Consider the following 17050-nt stretch of genomic DNA (forward strand, 5'->3'; position numbering starts at 1 on the left):
CTAGTTTCGGATCCATTACAAACATGTTATAAATCTAGGCAGTTGAACAAGGCTGAACATACAAAACATATATTTATGATGCAATAAAAATAATCAATTCAACAGTAAGGGGAGGTGTATTGTTCGGATAGCATGTACGTTTTTAGAGCAGGTGCAATGTTCGAGATGGACTTAATGCTATTCCAAACTTTAGCGCTGACAAATGCTATGCTATGGCGAAAGAGTGCTATGAAAAAAGAATGGTGACGAATATGCTTGTCAGTAATGCGATTTTTGGTCGCAGTGGCTGCGGTATTTGAACCATTGGCGACCGCGTACTGAGCACGCAGTGCTGAACGGAAGCGGCTCTGGGTTTCCGCTGGGTCAGCGCGCAGCAGTCTGCCGCCTGCGGGCCTGGAATTCTCTTGCTAAATAAAGTTTCCCCATCCAATCCTATTCATCCTCGGGCGAACGAACGACGGCGCGCGCCTCTCTGGTGGCGCCATCTCGGGTGCCGCCGCGGAGCTAGACTGCCATGGTTGCTTCCTCCTCCGTTTTCTTCCTCGCGCTCTCTTCGCTTTCGCCGTGCTCTGATCTTCCTCGTTCGTTCTTTCATCCTCCGCTGTACTGCTCGTCCGCTCTGCCGGTTATGCCGAGGCCGACGGCGAGGTACGCCGCTCGACCCACGAACTAATGGGCTGCGCTCTAAAAAGCGCCTCGAGTGGGCTTCGTGCCCTTGGCGGCACGAGCACGTCAGCTTAGCTTGTCGTTGCCCTAACGGCCTGTTCCGGCAAGAACAGAAACACTACAATCATGTTGGTTGGTATGACGTCGAAACGTAGTTATTTTCATATTAACAAGGACATCCATCGATTCAGGGATTTCTTGTGAGGAACCTTGGGTCCTGAATACGCCGTGCACCTTGCATATAACTGCAAAAAAATAGCACACAGAGCGGGGGTTAAGATCACCTTGCCGCATGTTAACGTGCCAGCCTCTTGCACTAGCTCACGCGAGAGAAGCACTAGTTTGAGCAGCTGTACACAAAGGGCGCCGGAATATCCGTTTCCCTAGGGTGCCTCAATGCGCGCGCCCTACGTTGACCTAGAGGCACTGGAAAATTTTCCAGTGACTCCATACGTTGCCCACTAGCTAGTTTTCATGGTTGCGCGAAGAGAGCGCCACAAGTCAGTGAGCTCACGGAAGCGGAACCCATGCGCTATCGCACTGCCATCGCGTAATAATATTAATTAGGCGATCTTTTGTCTGCGGCGGCGCCGTTCGGGATTTCGAAAATCAGGAGCGCGACGCATCAAAACGAGCGAACTGACTCTCAAGGAAGAGGCTTCTCTCGCTATCTAGATGGGACCAGTAGATGGGGCTGCTGCAGCAGTACAGCATGCGAAGCACACACTAAAATTTTGTTTTGACGCTCAAGAGCGGCAGCGTGAAATACTGCATGTAGAACGCCTGGGTAAATTGGACGAGAACCGATTGGCAGCTAAAATATTCAAGTACTTGCCAAAAAAAATTGGCTGTGGTTTATGTAGAACGCCTGGGTAAATTGGAAGAGAACCGATTGGCAGCTAAAATATTCAAGTACTTGCCAAAAAAAATTCGCTGTGGTTTAGCTAAGGCTAAGCCTGGATATCTCGAAGCGAAAAGCTCTCGCTGCTTTTCAGCCAACTCCCAAGCTACCACTTCTGGATCGGTGTTTTTGCGCAGTCCGACTGTTGTTTCTTCTGCTTCCATGGCGAGTGTCTGCGCCTGTTCTGTGGGCAAGCGCGCCTTACATACTCCTCCTTTCAAATGTGCACTGTGCACGGCTGCGACGAAAGGTGGCGAGGATGGCCGCCTCTTCTATGGCCGCCGCCGCCACTCACGCGTTCTCGCAACGCCTTGCGAAAGAACCTTCTCCTCTTGGGACGGCGGCGGCGACCGCGCGGCAGCGGCGAGGGGTAAAACGGTGGCGACGAGGAGAAGCGGCGACGCTCAGACGACGGAGTCAGCGCGCGGCGGTGGCGGCAGCAGCGGCCACCTGCGCTCCGCGTGACGTCACTGTAGTGTGGCTCACTCGAAGCTCTTTGTTGACGAGCCTAGTGAAGGCTTTCGGTTCAAACGAGAGTTGAATCAGGGGCGGAAAAGGACTAAAAAGCTAACCTGTAAGTATAAAGGAGCCCAGAACGGGCAAATAGCTTTAATCGGCAGGCGACAAAGGCAGGGAGTAGGAACTGAATTAACTCAAAGAATGCACACTCTTGAGCTGAATAGAAATTGGAAAAGAGCAATTGGGAAGGAGTCATCCTATAATATTTAAAAGGCAACACGCCCTCCTGTTTGAAAACATGTCAGGATGTATTAGAAGACGCGACAAAAAAATATTTAACAGAAATGACACATGTGCAGCAAGTGATCAATATGAGTCAGCTAAGCATAATTTGCTACTATGCATCACTGACTGCTTTCCACGGCTTCCATTATTTTTAATGATGTATTCTGTGTCCTGGCTTCAAGGCAACTGAAGGTTTCACGGCACAAGCTTTTGCGCCTCTGAACAGTAGTGAGTAGTCTGAACAGTAGCTGGACAGTGGTGAGTTTTGATACATTTTTTTATCCTGTATTACGCCTAGGATGTGTGTGTGATGTTTACTTTTGTGTATTTTTTATTTTGCTTCCCTGTAATGACCCTAACATGAGGGTTGGCAGTATTATTAAATAAATAAATAAAACAATTCACTACCTCGAATAGAGTACAAGAAAGCTGAACCTGAATGCGTTTTTGGTCGTTGACCCATCTTAGCGGTAAGTGCACCCTTCGCGACATATCGAGCTACTTATGGAGAAAAAAATTCTCCCACCTGTCATTCACTACCACGAGGGATAAAGGACAGACAGTCATTCGTTGGGGTGAGCGGTCTTCAAGGGTGCAAAGAATACTTCGGCAGACTACCCCCGGTGTGCACTCTTCTTAAACTCACTGCGCTGTATGTAATGCGCCTCGGGGTGATCTTTGACAAAAGTGTCACTTGGAGTTTGCCTTTATCTCCTGTGTTCCCCAAAGGCATACGAATGCATCGACCTTCAGCTTTCAGGCCGAGGACTACAGAAGGGCGCGCAGGAATTGAATGCCTTCAGGCGGGGTGGTCCTTTCTCGTTGGGATGCGTTCCCATCTTCTCCGTGTGAGCATATCCAGAAATCTATACAGACTCTCGAGGGCTTTTCTAGCCTGTTGTTTCCATACTCCACTCGTGGACATTTACTATTGGTTTATGGGAATGTGGAAAATAATCTGCGCACCTACGTACCTGTTTCTGGGCTCTGGAGACAGCGAAAGCCAACCCTATTATCCTACAAGCCTAAAGTTCCATTTATCCTCAGACAATGCCAGGACCCCTGAGATAGCGTGTGGGAGTCTCTGAAACAGGGCCCGGAAAGCAAGTATCCCTGTAACACGGATTACCAGGAACTGCGTACAAGTTGTTGCATCCGTTGTCACCATATTAAAAATAACAAACCCTGCGAGAATTTGAGAAAGTGATGAGAACATAACGCTTTCACGCGGCTCAGCACAGGTCGTTGTGTGCCCGGTTTCAACGCGCCAGTGTGTATTTGAACAAAACAGCTCAACTACACACTCCTGCAAGGAGTTTGCAGACGTCTTTGTGACCGTGAATGAAACAGCGCTATGACTTTTAATTTAGTATATAGCTTCTTGGTGGTAAATCCATAATCAGTGCATGTCTAACACCTACTACAGTCCAGAAGATGAATTTCCTTGAAAAGCTGAAATACCCGAGGTACGTGTGAAGCCTCAACCTTTGACGGAGCGCCAGCGGAGGAGGCCTTGCGTTGTTGCTCCGTCACCGCGTGGACGGTACGTACGCATGTACCATCTTGTGCTGTTGCCTAGCAACTCGGGTAAGTTCGGACGAGCGTCGCGCCAGCTGCACGAGAGGTTGGTTGCTCGGGAAGAGCAACATTGGTCGCACAATCCCTTCCTGTGGATAGGATACAAACAGCCCCTTGCCACTGCATTGGCACATCTCTTAATAACCTCTGCGCCACTGCGCTGGTAGTGGTGTGAGGACACACCGCCACCTTTGAATGTAAAGTAAAGAATGAACCCACTAAAGACATCGTGCCATACCCTTAATCCTTCCTCACTTCTACATTCAGTTCTTCCTCAATGAGCGAAGTCCACCGGTGGTGCGCCAAACGACAAGTATTTACAGAACAAACATTTACTGCAGGACACCAATGCTAGACGGGAATGTTTATGACTGTCTTTTCTTCCTGGATCTTACGCTCAGGGCTACATTTAAATCCTCATTGCAAGCAACGCAGACGTGCTTCTCTACAAGTGGCGCCTGTGGCATTCGAATATGGCCTCCAAATTGAGATGAAAACTCTCCGGAAGGCGAGAAGAGACGCTCGAATGGAACAAAGGGGGCTTCCACAACACGGCTGCCATGTCGGTGTTATCTGCGTCTGTTCTTCACTAAGGGCAAAGAATCCGTCAAACGCGCTCTTACCACCGACCGGCTGAGAACGTGGCCTGGGAAACTTCCATTGCCTCCCACATTTTCTCTTTGCTTTGAAAGCGTGTAAACGTCTAGCAGTGTAAACGTTTTGTTTACTGAAAGCCGTGCGGGGTTCTTTTTTTCTCGCAGCTCATGCAGACAGAAACTCGGACAGCACGTATAGCACCGATATATTTTATGCAGCCCACACAATCTTCGTCCACAATAATCACAAATTTTGTTCTAGTGTGTTCCAGGCAAAATGGATGCTTTGAGCCGTGCAATATTTCTTTTAAATCTTTCGTGCTACACGGGCCCCAAGGTGGAACACATGTGCACTGTGAGTAAAGCAGGCAAAAACGAGGGCGCACAAAATTTTTAAACCGCACCGTATGGTGCAACTTTGATGTATGTGTGACCCTTTATTTGCGGAATTCGTCCGTGTTTGGCATTCAGATGCACGCATTGTGTTCATTGCATTTTATTTCACTCTAACTTTTTCGTTTTTACCACGTCGCCCGCTCTCCGCTTTGCTTTCTGCTCGATAAACTGCACAACAACGGCCGGAGGTTAAAAAACAGGCAACAACGCAGGCACTTCTTTTATCTTTCCGGGCACGTTACGGAAAATTTTGGCGCAGCCTATGATGCTGTGAGGCCGTCTTGTCAAAGTAACTGCGCTTCACGCCATCGTGGTGCTGACGTTCAAGTTTGTGCTGAGGATGTTTCTTTACGCCTGGACTGAAGAATTATGCCCGATAACTTGCTTTTTCAATCAATCAATCAATCAATCAATCAATCAATCAATCAATAATTTATTCAACATCATCAGGATGTTGGATGCACCGCCAAAAAGCCAATGATGAGGCTTGACGAAGCCGGCGCACCCTACAGAGGCAGTTTGGTAGTGGCTCAAAGAAGGAAAAAAAACCAAGTTGATACAACGAAGACCATGGATTAATATTCGAACATTGAGGGCATGAGGTAGTTGATACAAAGAAGAACATGGATTAACATTCGAACATTGAGGGCATGGGGTAGTACAGTTATCAATCAGTTGTTGGTCCACTCCGATTCATCATTTAATAAATGTGGGAGAGTGAAACGCAACATTTGACAGCCATAATTTGTGCGCGTCCTAGGTAACAACCATTGCAAACTTGTTCTAGTTGAATACGTAGAATGTTTACACTGTAATCTTGACAGCTGTAACATAAGACAGTTGTTTTTAATGACGCTTGCCTTGTATCGTTTGCGAAGTAACGTTTTGTATAACTGAGGAAGTGGGATGATGCCCAGTTCTTCAAAAAATGGTGCAGAATGTTCGAGTCGAGGAGCGTTCACAATATTTCTAACAGCTTTCTTTTGTAAAGCGTACAAACGCTGCTGTTAATAATGCCGTTGGATATTTCGGAATAACGAGAGAAGTAATTTTACGGCTTCAGAGCCATCTGAATCCACGAACACAAGACGCGTGTTCCTAATATGCACCATAATCTTTATCAGAGGATCCTTCTCCCTTGGGAAATGGACCTCGATTTGATGCCGCAAATAATTTTCGCCGCACTTACTAAAGCTCGCCCTATTGTTGACAAGGTTGAACCGCAGGGAGAGCCCCCTTTGTCATGTCGCCCTGCTTCATTTTGTTTGCGTGCCACTTCTGCAGACGAAATACTCCAGACAGTTTAATTCGTCAAGACGACTAGCCCAACCCCTCGCGAATTAAACTTGTATCACGAGAGGTGTCACCAGTAGTTGCATACACTGTGCCCAGAATGTTTAAATAAGGCGTACTTCCGGCCTCTTTCAAAACTGATAAAATGATACCCGGGTTTCAGAAAGCGATCGTGCATGCATTATTAGCTATCGCCCAATTTCTATACTCCCGTTCTTTGGTAAAGTTATAGAAGCTCCTACGTGAAAGACTGATGAACTACTTGACTAAATTAATCCCACTTTCTGGACGTCAGTCTGGTTTCAGACCAAGGTTTTTGACTGATGTTTATTAAGTTCACGGAAAGAATAAACAATTCATTGATCACCTATTGCTTGTTAGAGGCGTATTTATTGACCTTACTAGATTTAACACTATAAATCACCGAATTCTACAAAATAAACTTGAGTCCTTTGGAATAACGGGTCCACGTCTTCAGTTCATTCAAAGCTTACTTATTAACTATTTCCAGTCCGTGCAAATAAATGACAGCTTTTCCCCTTGACAATGTACTAACATGGCAGTCCCCAGGGATCCATTTTAGGACCATTATTGTTGTTGTTATATAAAGTAGTTGCTTACCGACTGTGCTTTATTATTCTAATTGTATTTTGTACGCGGATGACACTAAGGTTTTATGCCTGACAAAACCACTCACGCATTTAAGCACAAACTTAACAATGACTTAAGCAAAAGCCACACTTGGTGTTCGAATAACCTTATCATCATCAGCAGCAGCCTGCTTACGCCCACTGCAGAGCAAGGGCCTCTCCCATGTCTTTTCAATTAACCCTGTCCTTTGCCAGTTGCGGCCACCGTATTCCCGCAAACTTCTTAACCTCATCCGCCCACCTAACTTTCTGCCGGCCCCTGATACGTTTGCCTTCTCTTGGAATCCACTCCGTTACCCTTAAGGACCAGCGGTTGTCTTGCCTTTGCATGACGTGCCCTGCCCAAGCCCATTTCTTCCTCTTGATTTTGAACTAGGATGTCATTAACGCGCGTTTCGGTCTTTGACCCCACCTTGAGCAAACGAAAATACCTTGTGCCATGGCGTTCTTTGGCCGCAGGATGCCCTTGCGCCATGAGAATTCACTATCATCATTAACCAGCGTTTGTTCCTTCATCCACTTTGCCCGCTTCCGGTCTTTTGGTTTGGTTTGGTTTATGGGGTTTGACGTCTCAAAGCGACTGAGGCTATGAGGGACGCCGTAGTGGAGGGCTTCGGAAATTTCGACCACCTGGGGTTCTTTAACGTGCACTGACATCGCACAGTACACGGTCCTCTAGAATTTCTCCTCCAAAGAAATTCAACCGCCGCGGCCTAACGTTGCACCTGTATCAATTCCAGGAAAAACAAAATTCCTTATATTTCAATCGCCTCAAGTCGCGACCACTACTGCTTTATCACTGCCACGTCGCAACCCTTTCCCACAGCTCTAAATTTCTTGCTGTAATCCTGGATAAACACCTGAAATTCTATGATCATGCGCAATTCCTCTTCCGAAAATTTATATTGGTATTCATATAATTATCAAAACACGATATTGCTTTCAACAACATAACCTATCATTATATCATGCGTATATTCACATCCACTTATCTTACTACCTGTCATCTTAGGGTAACACTTATACTACGCACTTGGACCACAATGCGCGCTCAAAATGAGCTTCAACGTAATAGCTTCATCTTTCTAATACTAATATTGCCAGATTTTATGAAAGCCTCAACCTTTTGATTCTTAAGCTACGCACTAATTATGGAAATTTCGCAGTAATGTTTCCTGGGATGTCTTTATGGAATAAAGACAGTTTCCTTGAACAATCACATGCTCAGCGCCATGTTTTCGTTATTGTATTCTGTCCTGATAGATAACAGGTGCTAACATTTTTTTATTATTATATTAGTGCGAAAGCATTATTCCGATGGGTAAACCCCGAGCAAGATCTTGTGACGTTTGCGGGTTTGTGCCATCACTGCCGACGGTGCTGTCATCCCGCAACATCTTCTATGCCTCTTTTTTTGCAGTGTCACTTCTTATTTTTTGTTGTGTTCATTTTGTTGTGTTCATCGTTGCGTTCAAATTTGATACCTATTATGTATCAAATTTGTATATCCTAAAAATAATAATGAATTTGGACATTCAATATTACGTGTTAAACGTGCTTCATAAGATATTAGTAACTATGTTCCCATTTGGGTAAATACTATCCAAAAACTAGTCGTTCTCAATGGTTGTAAATTATCACCTGTCAGTTACTTCTAAAGTCCATCAGGGCAGTGTATTACAGCCGCTGCTATTCCAGAGCAAGGGGAATTTTCAGATACAATTTCAAATCAGACACTTCACCGCTGACTGTGTTATTTATAGGGAGATATATTCAAGTGAAGACGTGAACTCTTCAGGGTGACTTGGATAAAACAGTAAGTTGTTGCGAACTGTTGGATACGAAATTAATTATAAAGACGTGCGATCACGCTAGCTTCCCAAATATGTTTGCCTAACTACAAACTATACCCAGACAACACACCTACATCCTAAGGACGTCCTTGGGAAGTCCGCGGCAGGACTTTACGCACATCCCGCGGATGTCCCGAAAAAATCCTGGAAACATCCGAAGTGAAACGCCGAAAGAAGTCCTTCGGATGTCTGACGAGTACATTTTTGGGACCTTCACAGGACTGCAATAGGACGTTACTATTTTTATTTTTTCCTTGGCCAGGACCCAATATAACCTCATGTCCTTTTCAAAAGTGTTGCTACTGGTCATGCATGACTGACCAAAATACCAGAAGCAGAAGCAGTGCGTCATAACCGCAACAGAACCAGCTTCAGCTTCTGGCATTTCGGCCAATTGTATATGGCCGAGAGCGATGCTATAGTAAAAACGACACAAAGTTAGAACACAGGCCTGGATTATGCTGCACAGTGATTTAAAACACAAAGCTTTGGCTAAAATGGTTTTATTCAAATATATGGGGCATGCTGATGATCAGTCCGAATGCTGATTCATAGCTGAATTTTATTTTTAATAACAGCACATGAAACAGAACAACTCACATAAAGGAAGCACTAACACAGCTTTAACAGCTCCTCTCAGGCATTTCTCGTTATTGAGAGCAAGGTCATGGATGGTGTGCACGTAGACCTTCCTTCGCAGTGTGTGTAATAGGCTTCATTAATTTTGTTTACCTTGTCTCGTTAGTATTAGCCAAAATTATCACGTTTTCAAACTTGAAGCAGTAGGATTCCAATACAATAAGTAGCCAAGCCAACCCCAGATGCACAGTTGCAAAATAGAGAGATGCAAAATAACTATACGGCTAAAACAGCAGGTATATACATATAAGTCATGTAAGGTCTAAACAGGCTTCGGGATGATTATCTTGGTCAGAACAAAAAATATTAATTGCACTGCAAAGGACATTAAAACAAACAGTAGCGGCATACTGTAAGGCATAAATATTACATGACTGTCTTATAAATAATGAACGCAACAAAACACAAATATGCCACTCAGTGCCTCACTGGTCATATGGTGCTCGGCTGCTGACCCAAAAGACGCAGGTTCGATCCCAGCCACGGCAGTCCCATTTCGAAGGAGGCGAGAAGTTGAGAGGCCAGTGTACTATGCGATGTCAGTGCATGCTAGAGGACCCCAGGTAGTCGAAATTATCTGGAGCCCTCCACTATGGCATCCCTTATAGCCTGGGTCGCTTTGGGATGTAAAACGCCAAAAACCAAACTAAAAACACAAATGCAACTTTCTTTTACTGAAACAACAATACAAGCATACGCAGCAGAGGTGAAAAAATCTCGATCACACTGCACATAGCATAGCTAAAATGAGTCAAATTATGTGACTGCAATAAGGTATAGGAACTATTGTCTTATTTAGAATAATCAATGTTCTTAAAACACAAATGACCCTTTCTTGCTATAACAGTAATACAACCCAACTACACAGATTAGAGATTAAAATATTAACATAAGCACTATCTGTCAGGATCAAATTTCAGCAAGCATGCAACTAGAGACAAAAGCAGGTATATAGCTGTGCATAAGTAGTAGGTGGCCTTCAAGGCAATTAGCCGACATAAACAACAACAACAAGGCAAGATAAACATTTCAGTCAAGCTGCATGTCGAATGACTAAATTAAGACACATTGTCTGACTGCTACAAGGTACAGGAACTATGCTTGTCTCACTCAAAACAATAAAGATTATTAAATCACAAATGAGCCTTTTTTTGCTATAACAGCAATACAAGCACACAGATCAGAGGTTAATATTGACACAAGCACTACCATTCAGACTCACATTTCAGCAAGCACAGAACTAGAAATAAAAAGCACGTATAAGTGTGCATAAGGAGTAGATGGGCTTTAAAGGTGCACTGAAGAGGAATCTGAACTTGTCTTTTTGCCGCGGGGACTCGATCTACACGTTCCTAGCATTCTTAGAAAATGCAACTTATTGCCCTGTATGGCCGATTTCCCTAATTAAATCGAATTAACGTCCGGCTCCCGCCCTTTTTTTTTAATTCTGCCTCGTACGATGGGCGGAGTCGACCAACGCGTGAAGTTCCTTTCAGCCAGCTCCGTGGAGGCTTTGCTTTCGCTTTATTTTGTTTTTTAGGTTTCCATGAATAAATAGTTTCATTCGCAGATAATATAGCCGCAAAATAAGCCCGCAGAAATAAAAATACGCGCGGACTATTTGCTACTACGGACTACTACGTATTACTCCGCCGATGGCAGAGCGGCAAGCCGCCACGGGACTGGGTGAAAGGCACTCCACGCGTTGGTCGACTCCGCCCACCGTACGAGGCAGAATTAAAAAAAAGGGCGGGAGCCGGACGTTAATTCGATTTAATTAGGGAAATCGGCCATACAGGGCAATAAGTTGCAGTTTCTAAGAATGCTAGGAACGTGTAGATCGAGTCCCCGCGGCAAAAAGACAAGTTCAGAATCCTCTTCAGTGCACCTTTAAGGCAACTAGCACGGCCAGAAGAAAAAAATCTAAAACACGCTGCATATAGTATGATATTAGCATTAACAAGTTATAAGACCGCTACAAGCCACAGGAACTATGGTCGTCTCTTACATAGACGATAAAAGTCATTAAAATCCACATATCCTCTTTTTTTTGCTGGAACAGCAATGCAAACGCACTATGGGGGTGAAAAATAACTCTAGTAGTAGCAGTTGGGAACAAATTTACACAAGCATAGTGGGACTAGACCAAAACAGCAGGTATAGCTCAATACAAGCAAATTTCAGATGGGCAACAAAATGCCCAGCTTGGTCAGAGAAAAAAAAATTGTTCATGCACAAAGCATCGCATTTCTAGACACTTAAGTATACTACAACTGCTAGGTATCAATAAAGTGACACGTTTTCAAGATATTGATTGGCTTCTCATTCTAGGCAGTCTTCTTTTCGGTTCTGCTATAGCGTCATCGAAAAGAAGAGTCATGTATACATATAAAGCAGAAATCCTGCCACCTGGGCCAATGCTGAAATAGGCTGCCTTGCTGGAAGGAAGACAAAAAAGACCGAATACATATAGACACTTCTTTCAGTTCACTCACTGCATTTAATGCATTTTTTAAATCACTCACTGCATTTGAAAAAAAAAAAAAAACTTGCAGCACAATATAAAAATTGCAGCACCTTCACATGGTGTTGGCACCAAATGGTACTTGCGGCAAGGAATTAATCCTTGCACAAGTAAATGTACATACTTCCAGGAGTAAAACCACCACAAACAGACGGCCAAGTAAAGAGAGGTGCGTGAGGACTTAGCAGGCTACGAATACCCAAGTTAACTTAAAGATACATTTCATGATTCTACCTAACTACACAGGCTGATATGCAGAAGTTTTCACAGTATCTATTGAAATAATCTACTGAATTCTGTGCTCTCTCAAAATCAATCACCTCTCAGCACAGTGTCACAGGAAAATATCAACAGTTTCGAATGAAAAATCCTCGACCCAAGACGTTACTATCAACAAAAAATGTAGCACACTAGCAACACACTCACCATTCAGTTCTGCTCAGGAGCACAGCTTGGTTCGCCAGTTTTCTTGCGCATTACCCGTTCAGTTGCATGCTGAAACAATGACATGGCTGCCTTTTCGATTTATTTCAGCGTAGTTTGCTGTGCCCAAGTTGAGGTCTGCTGGTCGGTTAGGCAACCTATATACGAATGAGAGTATATATGTTATGTATTTTTTATAAAAAAAATATATCTCACCTCTAAAAATTTTTGTACCCAAACTTTACTGCATTTCATTAATTTTGAACCAGCAGGCAAAGGGCATGGGCTTGAGTAACAAAGGATGGCATATTTCAACACATCTTATTACCAATTCCATTGCTGGACCATGCCTTTTGTGCAGGCAGTATGAAAACAATCCCAAATGCACACTATGAAAGCTGTAATTATAGCTTGTTCTAACCTGTGGTAACATTCATGGCACTGCAGCAATGAGTCAATGAACCAGATGACAACAAAAATCCATGTGGCTAGTTGTGAAGTGCGTGAATGTGCAGACTGAAAATAAACAAAGAAAATTTGGCATTTTTTTTTCGAAGCAATATCACTGGTCTTGACGCAATCCTACCAAGACCTACAAGTTCAATTATAAACACTTAATGTAGATATTGATTCTGTGATCTGATTTATATTCGAAGTCTTAAAGGGATATAGACACAGTGTTTTGGGGTGTTCATTTTTCTGCTTTTAATGAGACGTAAAAGCCCATTAATCATGGAAATGAGCTTAAATATCTAGTCCACAGTGTGAACAGTTAAACTGTTTTATATGAGTACTTTTGGTCTCTGTCAGGTAAATGACAGTGCTGGAGTCCATTATGGCGTCATGTGATGGCATGGTTAGGACTTACCCCATGTTTTGCTAGTGACTCTGCCAACCAGTCCATATATAGATGATTGATGTCAGCATTGGCTAACAGCTCCTCTGTCAATGATTTTTGGCATGTGGAATCAGTGAAATCAGAGAATTTGGAATAGTAAAACCCTTTGTGCCCAGGACCCAGATCGGATCCCTTATTTGAGTTTAAAATTTTATATCTGTGCTCCTTTAAGATTTGAAATAGCTTCCTCCAAATAATACTTACTACACATGATTTTGCATATATTCAGCTCACAGAGCCTGTTCTTCCCTTGGCGCCATACCAGCTGTAGCTAGGAGCCAGTTCAGATGTTAGAATACTTCGCAGAATGCGAGATGTCTTTTCTCTTGCAGTATCTCCATCTTGCACAGTCATGCGATTTCTCTAGATCAAAACAGAATTAGGTTCGAAATCAGACCAAGAAAATAAAATCAGGATTTCTCAAGTTAACAGTGGGGAACTCTATTGCTATAGTCAGTTTTTACCATACTGAAGGCAGCTGGCATGCTGTTGTGAAGTATCTCGATCTAGGTGGTACAATTAAACATGCATATGCCCTCCATTATAAGTCCTCCATATGACACAGGGCCAGATTTGGCCCTTGCCAACAAAAAATTCATATGTAAAAACATGCATGACCTCATTTTTTGGATGCAAAACGCCCAAACAATACATATAGTTCAAATGAAATTGCAATAGTTCTCTTCAACACTATATATATCTATAGGTTACAAACCAATCAAAGAAAATCTGTGCGCATGCAACAGTTATAAACAGAATACAAAATTAAAACAACCCCGCCCCGGCTCAGTGGTTACTGCGCTCGGCTGCTGTCCCGAAAGATGAGGGTTCGATCCACGCCGCGGCGGCCGAATTTCGTTGGAGGTGAAATTCTAGAGGCCCGTGTACTGTGCGATGTCAGTGCCCGTTAAAGAACCCCAGGTGGTAGAAATTTCCGAAGCCCTTCACTACGGCCTCCCTCAGAGCCTGAGTTGCTTTGGGACGTCCAACCCGAACAAACCAATAAACCAAATCAATATTAAAACAGGAACTTTAGGCGCACATTCAGTCGAATGTTGAAGGCACGGAACATGCGACGAGCTAGGATCTAGTTGCTCTTGCGGCTTTGCAGCAGCACACGGATCAGATTAATAAGGGTCGTATGCAACACCATCGCCAGCAGCCGACGCTATTAACTCAATAATCACGACGTGCCTCTCGGCGTGCACGCCTGTAAGCAGTACACCTCGGCACCGTAGCCATTATGCTGTCACCAGATTAATATACTGGCCCCCAGTAAGCTTCTGCTCATGTTGAGCCAGCACCAGTGACACTGAACTTTAATACCGCCGCTAAAATTACTTCAAAAGCTAGAAATCACGCTACACGGCTCACACACCAGGCAAGGACTACCGACTGCCACTTACTTTCACTTGCCGCATGTGCCATCCGTGTTTCACGCCGCTGGAAAAAAATACACTCGTTACGCAACCAACATACAGTAGGAACGTCAATAATTAGCTGAAATTTTGTCCAAAAAACGGAAAACGGGCTAATACACGCCTCAAACCACCAAGCTAAGCAAAACTTGCATTGTTTCAGTAGTGCGATGACGATGGTGGTGCCATTGAGCTAATGAGCAAAGAGCCTTTTTATGCAAAATAAAACTGTGATCCTAAATAAAACAAAAAGTAACTGCAAAAAAGGATGTGTGTTATTAATTTTTATGATTACTGCTTTAAGAGCACGAACAGGTGGCCAGTTGTTTTTGCTGTTGGCTGTTATGGGCGGAAGGCGGGAATTACAGTTGGCGTCAAGGTGGTTATAGCGCCGTGTTGTCTGTCTTTCTGTGTCCCCGTCTCTTTGCGCTACGTTTTTTTACCTTTCAAGGTGGTTATGTTGTGAGCTTGGAGGAGAAGATTGTGTAAGCACACCCTCGATAGCTATAACACTATTTGAGCCAGGTTCACATATGTCGCCCTGCCCTAATTTCGAAGTTTTAAAGTTTAGGGTCTCTGTATTCAGCTAATGGCCCTTTTGGAATTGCTTATTTCGTCCTGCTTTTAACATTTTTTTTTGGCTCTTTCAAAAAATAAGTACTGGGTTATGTATTACTTTGTGACACCTTGCGCTTATACATCGCATGGATTATTGTTTACTTGTTCCGAACCGCTGTATCAAGCCCGCTAGCCAAAGACGTCGGAAAAGGACAGTGGAGCGTGCCACTCGAGCGCTCATGAGAAGTGTATGGCCATCTGCACGATTCAGACCCTATGAATATAAACACTTCCTTATAACATCCGGTCTGCGAGTGTTTTCGGCATGATCCCACCGCGGCTTTTATACGGACGTCATGTCCGTATAACGTTCGAGCCGCGACTGTTTCCGGGATAATCCCAGTGCGGACTTCATACGGATGTCCCAGGGACGTCCTATTAGGGATGTGGGACGTGCGTACATTTTTGGGACCTCCTACGGATGTTTGGTGTTGTCTGGGTATTTACCAAAAAAAATGATATATTGTTCAAGGCTGGCACGAATTCAGATATTTAGCAGCGTTCTTCACAATTGTACTGTTAATGTGAGCAAGCACATTGATTAGTCAAAGTGAAACTTACATAGCATCAATTTGCATGGAAGCTTTAGACACCTGCCCCAGACTGTTACGTGAGCTGTTCCGTTTACTTCCGTGCGATCAGTGGTAAGCGCTGAATGTTCTGCATTTGATTCACGCCAGGAGTGTCTTGAAGTGCAGCTGCCACAAGGTTATTAAAGATCAGACATTCTGTTTCATAACTAACAAAGATGATTCATGCAGAAACATATCTGAAACAAAATCGGTTCTTGCGGGGTAGCCCCTTGATGTCCGCCAGAAAAAAACTGGGATTGAAAATAATTTACCAGACCATTATAGTAAACTAGATATTAACCAAAACCAATATCTACTGCGCCCTCCTATAGCCTGGCCCAACCAAATAATTCAAGATGGCAAGTCCAAGATCTTCTAATTGTGGGGAAAATGTGGAATATTGTAAGATACTCGAAAACACCGAAGGCGATGATACATTCTTCTGATATTTAACACAATCTTTCTTTTAGAGTTTGTTCATCACTCGCATCAAGTAGTCAAGACAGCTGTAGAAAAAGTAATGGAGATTGAAACTGGCTATCAGTAAAGGAAATAGCCGGTAACTGCCTCGCTCTCAGTTTTACGTATCAACATCAGTAGGTTTTGCGGATGAGGTTAATAAAACCGCCAAAACAAGCCCTTTCGTCTAGCACATATCTCAACACATCCCCCTTTCGAGATCAGACGCAGCGGGCAGGCTTCGCGCACTTGCGCGGGACATCACGCTTGCCGCGTGGAATTTCGGCCAATTTTGCAATTCACGTTTAAAATCTTTGGACCCAGATCTGAAGCTCCTGCTTCCAGTAGACCTACCACGACGGGAAGAAACTTTACTGTGCCGCCTCTGGCTTGGTGCAGCTTTAACCAACCATTACTCTTTCTTAATCGGTATGGCTGATAGCCCTGATAGGAAGTCTCTCAGCCGTGCGCTGCAGCGCCTAGATCCACGCCCACTGACGGAAATGAAGATTCTCGGCTACTGGGAGCGGCGATCGTCGGCGGTGAAGGCCTCCAAGGCACTGCTCCGCTTCTTGCGGACTTCTGGCCTGCACGATAGGTTCCCAGACAACACTGAAATATCCTGAGGACATACTGAGGATATTTTTCTGAGGACATTCTTTATCCTCAGGACGTCCTCAAATGATCCTCAAAATGTACTGAAAAGGTCCTCGTGTCCGGCCTCAGGACATCCTCAGAACAGCCTCAGAAGGGTATTATATGATGTTTTGAGTACATTCTTAGGAGGTTATAGCTGGTCAAGCTGCATGAAAAAAAATGCGA

At 44.1% G+C, this 17050-nt stretch overlaps 1 long non-coding RNA gene across 4 annotated transcripts; it reads right to left on the reverse strand.

The window, feature by feature from the left end:
• Positions 1–9164: 9164 nt before the first annotated feature.
• LOC149348128 (uncharacterized) lies at positions 9165–14899 on the reverse strand. 4 transcript variants are annotated; one of them, XR_016292722.1, is made up of 6 exons: positions 14568–14899; positions 13366–13524; positions 12685–12779; positions 12267–12421; positions 11205–11754; positions 9165–10601 (listed from the first exon to the last, which is right to left on the reverse strand). It is a non-coding gene; the product is annotated as an uncharacterized LOC149348128 (long non-coding RNA). The 4 variants fall into 4 exon arrangements; XR_016292721.1 differs by having other exon boundaries at positions 13132–13524; XR_016292719.1 differs by having other exon boundaries at positions 12685–13524.
• Between the last annotated feature and the right edge of the window lie 2151 nt (positions 14900–17050).

Source organism: Amblyomma mixtum, chromosome 4, assembly GCF_055824585.1.
Source record: "Amblyomma mixtum isolate Tamu chromosome 4, ASM5582458v1, whole genome shotgun sequence".
NCBI lineage: Eukaryota > Metazoa > Arthropoda > Arachnida > Ixodida > Ixodidae > Amblyomma > Amblyomma mixtum.